General features: G+C 38.2%; 1 pseudogene; it reads right to left on the reverse strand.

Moving 5' to 3' along the window:
* Positions 1 to 4549: 4549 nt before the first annotated feature.
* LOC150004989 (cysteine-rich PDZ-binding protein pseudogene) lies at positions 4550 to 4937 on the reverse strand (annotated as a pseudogene).
* Positions 4938 to 7259: the final 2322 nt, after the last annotated feature.

Consider the following 7259-nt stretch of genomic DNA (forward strand, 5'->3'; position numbering starts at 1 on the left):
CAGAAATGCTTTAAGTAATAAACACTTCAACCTCTCATATGTGGGTCCTCAGAAATGCTTTTCTTGTGACACTGCAATGATCCCATTTCCACCTGTAACAGTTATTAGTACTTTTCACTTTTTTTTCCAATGCACTTGCTCTAGAACTCATATACAAACAAATCTATGCACACTAGATTAGAGGACAATCAAAACAACAACAATCACGCTGCATCCAGGATCATCCCTACACATCCTTGAAGTAAACTTGTTCTTTATTACTCTTCTTCCCTTGAGAAGGCATATTCTAGGACATTCTTCAGTCTTCATGCTCCCAAGTCCATCAAACCCATGTCGCACAGTGGATATTTGTGTGGGAGTTGCAACCCCCCATGGTCTCTGATGAAAGCCTGGCCTGGGTATCTATGTTTGTTTCGATTAGGATGCATTGGCTTTAAGTAATAGCAAATCACAACTGAAATTGGGTTAAGCAATAAAGAAGTTAATTATCATTCATTACAAAAAGTTTATAGATGGGATGCATGCAGATGAGGAGCATAAATTAGAACTCTGGCTCCACTTTCCTAGGCTTCTCTTGTTTTCCCCACTTCCAAGAGTTGGCTTCATCTTCAGTCTGGTATCAACCAGGCTTTAGTACTTTCTATTTAATAAAAAATTGTTGTTCTATTACAGTTGTTCATATTTCCCCCCTTTGCTCTCCCCTGCCCTGCCCACCGCCCAACTCCCACAGTCAATCTTCACCCTGTTGTTTATGTCCATGGGTCACAGACATATAAAAGGGTGCTTAACATCACTAGTTATCAGAGAGATGCAAATAAAAACCACAATGAGATACCACTTTAATGGTCAGAATGACCATCATTAACAAATAAACAAACAACAAGTGCTGGTGAGGATGTGGAGAAAAGGGAACCCTAGTGCACTGTTGGTGGGAATGCAGACTGCTGCAGCCACTATGGAAAACAGTATGGAATTTCCTCAAAAAACTAAAAATAGAACTGCCTTTTGATCCAGCAATTCCGCTGCTGGGATTATACCCTAAGAATCCTGAAACACCAATCTAAAAGAACCTATGCACCTCTATGTTCACAGCAGCATTACTTATAATAACCAAGTTTTGGGTACAGCCTAAGAGCTTAAACGCCCATCAGTAGGTGAGTGGATTAAAAAACTGTGGCACATTTACACAACGGAATACTATGTGGCAGAAAGAGAGAAGGAAACTGGCTTTAGTACTTTAAATCATCACATTTAATCACAATTATGCTTGGATGGAGGAAGAAGGTGTGTATGTGTGTGTGTGTAATGTGTATTTTGGGGGATGGGTATTATTTTTTCCTGTATTCTCATCAAGAGTGAAGAAATCTAAGAATTCTCTTACAAACTTTCTTTTTGAATCACTAGTTAAAAGTGGATCATATGTTTTTCCTCTATATTAATCACTGGAAAGGAGCTTTAGTCACTATTATTGACTTACACCAACAAAATATATCCCTTGAGCTGGGAATAGGGTCATAGAACTAAGAGATACATACACTTCTTTATCAAGAAAAAGTGTTAGTAGTAGAATGTTTGAGTAGGCAGACCAATAGTTTCTGCTACACCAGGACAGATCTGATATGATCAGAGATGGACTCTTCATAGAGGAATGACAAATTTTCTTTGGCTAACGGTCGATCAGTCTCTCTTGAGAATTTAAACTAAGAGGAACATAGATTATGCTTTGTTGGTAGTGGACACTGAATTAAAAATTCATACACAACTGGGTCTGGGTGGGAAACCCATTTTTAGTTGATGAGGAAGCAGAAGGTAGAGAGAGCCAGAATCGTGGAATGGGTTTTTTGCCCTTTGCATACAAAAAGACTTGACCAGTGTGCTCCTATATGTTTGCACTCCAGGGTAAGCACAGTGTAGGCTTACACTAGGCCCTCTGCATGCTTCGTATGTGTATCTTTGCAGTTCTCAAACTACTGAGGAAATTCCAGATGGATGAAGAGCACTAATGCTAATCTGATGATTGCTCTTCAAGGTCCACCTGTTCTTGACTGTCTAGATAAAATCCTCACTGGTGTTTGCCTGGGATTCCCCACTGAATAAGATCAATAGGATCTCCAGTTCCTCAGACCTGACTCTTTTTCCACTGGGAGAATCCTGACTGGCTCACATAATCTCTTGAGAACAATGACAGATAAAACTGTCGATATCATTTATGTTGGTTTCTTCAAAACCTTGATCATAATTGCTAGTCTGTCTTGTCCTTAAATTGTAATAATAGTTTAGTCGGGTGTAAAATTCTAGTTTGACAGTTGTTTTCCTTCTGAACTTTGAAGATATAATTACAGAGTTTTCTGGCATTTGTTGGTGTTAATGTCAGTCTCATTACCATTGTTTGTAATAAATAATTTTCTTCTTTGCTTATATTAAGTTGTTCTTTTCATTGCTGATATTCTTCATTTTTACAACAATGTATTGTAGCTAAGTATAGCTAAATTCTGCTCAGGAAACAGTGTGTTTTCAACATCAAAACATATGTCTTTCTTCAGTTCTAGTGGTATTTCCTCTCCCCCATTCTGACTATTCTTCTTTTTTAAAATTGAATTAAATGCACAGTAAAGCTCCCCATCCTGTGTGTCACGGAGCTAATCTTTTTGCGGCATTACATCTTTTTCTCTTTTTATGTTGGGTCATTCTTACTTGCTGCTCTTGGTCTCCATTGCTGTGTCCAGTCCACTATTTAACTTAACTATGATCTTCTATCAATGACTATATTTTACATTTTCAGCATTTCATTTGGTTCATTTAAAAATACCACCTGTTCTTTCTTTCCCAATTCCTTTTTCTGAAACATTTAAAATATACTGATTTATAGTCTCTTGTGTTTTTCTATTAGCTACAGATTCTGAGATGTGATTTCTCTTGGTTGTTGCATCTGGTGACTTTCTTATCATGATTTGTTTTCTCACGTGCTTTATGGTTTTTACATTTACAAAATCTCTCCACATGATAACGGTTGAGAACCTCTGCTCTTGGCCTTGCTCCCACATAGCTTTCTCCAACACTTTTTATAGTCTCAACAACCGTCAGCTGCTGGCGTTGGTTCAGCACCCGACAGTGTTCCAACCAGCATCTTTGGTTCTTTTCGCCTTTCCAGTTTGGTTCCCAGACGCCTGTTGCAGCCCCTATCACTCACTGTATTTGCAATCTAGACTAGAGGGAGGAAGAATAAAGGCCAGGGGATCAGACTTCTGCTTATAGCTCATCGGCTGGAATTGTGTCATGTGCCTTTGATTAAAAAATATATATATATATATGGTGGCTGGGAAAGTGGCCATTTAAGCTTTTCCAGATTCTACAGTAGAAGATGGCAGGAGCAAGGAGGCTTGGGAGTGCCTATGAGGTAAGAAAACATGTATTGGGTCTTTCAAAAAGTTTGTTATTGTAAAAATAAAAATTACATGCCCATTATAGAAAACAGACTAGAAGAAAATAAACTTAGCTCAGTCTCAGCACTTAAAGCCAAGAACTCTTAACGATTTGATGCATTTCCTTCCAGACTATTATGTGTTTTCTCCATGACTTATATCATACGGTATTTACAATAATAGATTTGACCTTTATTTGTAGCATGAAATGATGAGAGATTCTCAATCTGTTATGAAAAATTTTTAAACATTAATTGCCTGCAGTATGTTTCATTATGCTGCTGTACCGTACTGTAACTTCTCTCCTGCTGCTAGCATTAAGTTTCTTTCCTTTTCCAGTTTTACAGAATTAAAAACAACCCTGTGCTGAATTTCTTTGTGCCCACAGCCTTTCCCCCTTTTGTTGTATTTATTCATTTGTTCACTTGGTGAAGGGAAGGAGATTTAAAAAAAGTTTGATTTCTGTTTATAAGAGCTTTCCCAAAGAGTGGTGATTCATTTACATTACATATCATCATGGATGAACACTTTTCCTGTCTTTCACAACAGTTTGAATTCAAGGTAATGTGTGAAATATGTGTTTTTCTGAAATCCAGCAAATTCATTTGGACCTCTGTGGGGTGTTCCTTGTGTTCTTGTTCTCGTATAAAATGTATTGGCATTTTGGCTTCAAAAACAAATGAAAAATCACAAATACAACTTGTGTTTGATTTGGGTCTGAGCTAATTACGTAGGAAACAGTCAGTGATCATGGTCTCGGATAAATACTCTGTGAAACTACAATTCATCAACGGACTGCTCATTCTAATAACTATGCAACCAACAAGGGATGGAGGCAAGAATTTCAAGTCTAAATGCCAAGTTCAATGCAAAATATCAGTAATCTCCTTCTCACATTTGCAAAATCTATAAGTAAAGTTGAGGGAGAGGATAATAAAAATTATATAGAATGTTAAATAAAAAGTTAAATTTTCCACTTACTCCAGGTCAATTAAATGATCGTAAGGAAAAGAATAACTTCAGGCAGAAGACTAGTTACACTGTGCTGTTCAGAATTTCTTAAGGGCAAAAGAATAAATACCCATCAACTTCATAGGTTTAAAGTTAATTGTTTTTCTTAAAACATGTTACTCTGTAACTTGAACACCTATGTTACACCTTGAAAAGCCCAGACAGAAATTAAAATTATACAGAAAGCCAGAAACTTCACTGATGCAATATGTTTGCTGCAAGTTTTTGCTACCCAAAACCTTTTATCCACACTTTGCACACATACCCTTTTTGTAGGCACAGACCTGGCAGTAATGAGATCCTGGCCAGTGCAAAGAACTTTTACAAATTCTGCAAGTGGAGAACTTATTCATTCCATATGGATTAATTTTTGCTTTTTAGAAGTAAAGTTTTATCTTTTTCAGCTCTCGTGTATTACTTTCTCTGGGATTCCTTGCACCTGGGGAAACATGTATCTGGAGTGATAACAGTGCCCAGTGCCTTTTCACATTTTCCATGTGCCATCCTTCCGCGGACAGTCTCCTTAGCCATGGAACAACAGCAATTTTTTTTTTAAAGAGTCAGAATGATTTCCTTTGGGCTGATTCCCAGGAATGGGACTCCGGGGTTACAGAGAGAATGAACATGTAGAGTCTTGGAGTATGTTGCCAAAGAGGCCTCAGGGGTCATTGCGACACCAACTTTTTGGTGAATGCTTCATTGAGTTCTGCCTGCTCCATTGGTTGTGCCTCTTTCCAGAGGGATGGGACTGGTCTGTCTGCACAAAAGCTAGTGGTGGAGGGTTCTGCCAGCCCTCAGGAAAAGATAAAGTCATGTACACTCACTATTGACTTTCAAAACATCTTCACCCACATTCTGACCACTACTCCCATCCCTCAACATGTCTGTTTGCAGTGGGACATTTTTGTTTCTCTCACTCTCTCTTAATTATGACTCAACTCCTAATACTTGGGTAAACACTCCAAGCATCATAAGGGGCTGAATGACCGGTTGGCCTGTGCTCCATTATGGTAGTTAATTCACTCTTCAGCCAAACTCCCTTCTCCTTGCAGAGCCATTGCCATGGCAACAATCCTCCTTGGGGCAAATATTTGGGCACCTTGTCATCCAGACAAGTTGACATGTAAAATTAACTATCACAAGATCTTTGTATCATGTTATCACCCACTAGATAGTGTTTACCATTGAGGAGGCACTAAACAACCCAGGTAGACAAAACATCTCAGTGCACTGACATCAGCTAGCTTCTGTAGTTGTCAGACATGATGAGCACATGAATGAAATAGTAATGGTGGCCAAAGTGGAGACTATGCATCGGTCCAACAGTATGGACTCTCATTTACAAGCCTGATCTACTTACTGCACAAGCATATGTCCACCTACCACCAACATAAACTAATGCTGGGCTCCTGACATGACATATTCCATCAAGAAGACCAACTAAGCACTTAAAGGCAAGTGGAGTACATTAGGTTTCTTCTATCCTGGAAGAGCCAGAGGTTGGTTGGTTTTCACAAAAATAAACACTATTTATTTTATGTATGAGTTTACCTTTCCTGTCAATAAAGCTTCAACCTGTACCATTATCTGAGGGATTATGGATTTTGATTCACTGACTGGGTCTCCATATGATGTTTCATACCAGAGGACTCATTTTACAGCAAAGTAGGTGCAAGAGTGGGCCTATGACCATGGCATACACTGGTCAAAACACATATTGTGTCATACAGATGCTGATAGAGCATTGAAGCAGCCTGTTGTTCCAAGGATCACAGTAACACTGTTCAATGAAGGCAGCTGTTCTCCAACTTCCAGAAAGTAACAGAAATTCTCCTCTGTCAGTCATGCCATATCTTTACCTAGAAGCCAACATGACAGAAGGCACTGCAAAACAACTGCCAACTCAGACATCAAAAAGATACAAGTCAAAATCACTGAAATTCCTGGCCCATGACACTCTTTTAAAATTCTTAAAAGAGAATGAGGAGACAGGAAGGTTAGATCTCCAAGTGAAATCGAAGGGACCCAATTCGAAGATGTTTCTAATTCTTGGTAAAGCTTAAAGAACGTCTTGAGCACTCATTGTCTGAGTTCAGGTGGCAATCTTTCCTTAATGAGACAGCAAGATGTCTGGAAACACTGTACATTGAGCATCTCCCATTCTTCACACATTGCCAGTAAGTTCATATTAAGCTCATATCACCTCCAGACATACCCTGTGCTTACTGGTGCCTTGTAGAGGGAACTAATGGCAAATTTTAAAATATGCTGACCAGAGTTTAGTTTGCATTTATTACTAAAAACCAAGAGAGGCCAAATTTGTGCTTATAGGATAGGTAGGCTTAAAACTTCATAGAAAAATGTTTTCTAACTATTGTCAATTGTCCGTGTAAGAGAGCAAATCAATATGCAGCATGATGAGGCTAACAAAATACTTATAGTCAGCAAGAACAGAACAAAATCAAGGAATATCCAGACTTGGAATACACTATGCAGTTCTAACAGCTGCTTGTCAAAGATTCATAATGGTAATGGGAAAAGACTGTAAAGAAGACAATTAAAATTAATCAGTGCCTCAGCTGTCTGCATCAGCTACATTGTGGTTCGAAAGCATTTTATTACCTTGTCTTTTTCAAATAATTACAAAGTGATCAAAATAAAATGCAATCATCCTTTTAACAGTCTTTCACAAGACATACATTTTCATTTTAAGTCCAATTATCATTTTTTTAAATTAAAAATCGACCATGCTTTTGATGTTATGTCTAAGGATTCTTCACCAAATGCCAAGGTTCTGCAGATTTTGTTTGTTTTTTTCCCTTAAAG

The sequence above is a fragment of the Furipterus horrens genome, unplaced genomic scaffold (assembly GCF_987537825.1).
Source record: "Furipterus horrens unplaced genomic scaffold, mFurHor1.1.pri manual_scaffold_7, whole genome shotgun sequence".
NCBI lineage: Eukaryota > Metazoa > Chordata > Mammalia > Chiroptera > Furipteridae > Furipterus > Furipterus horrens.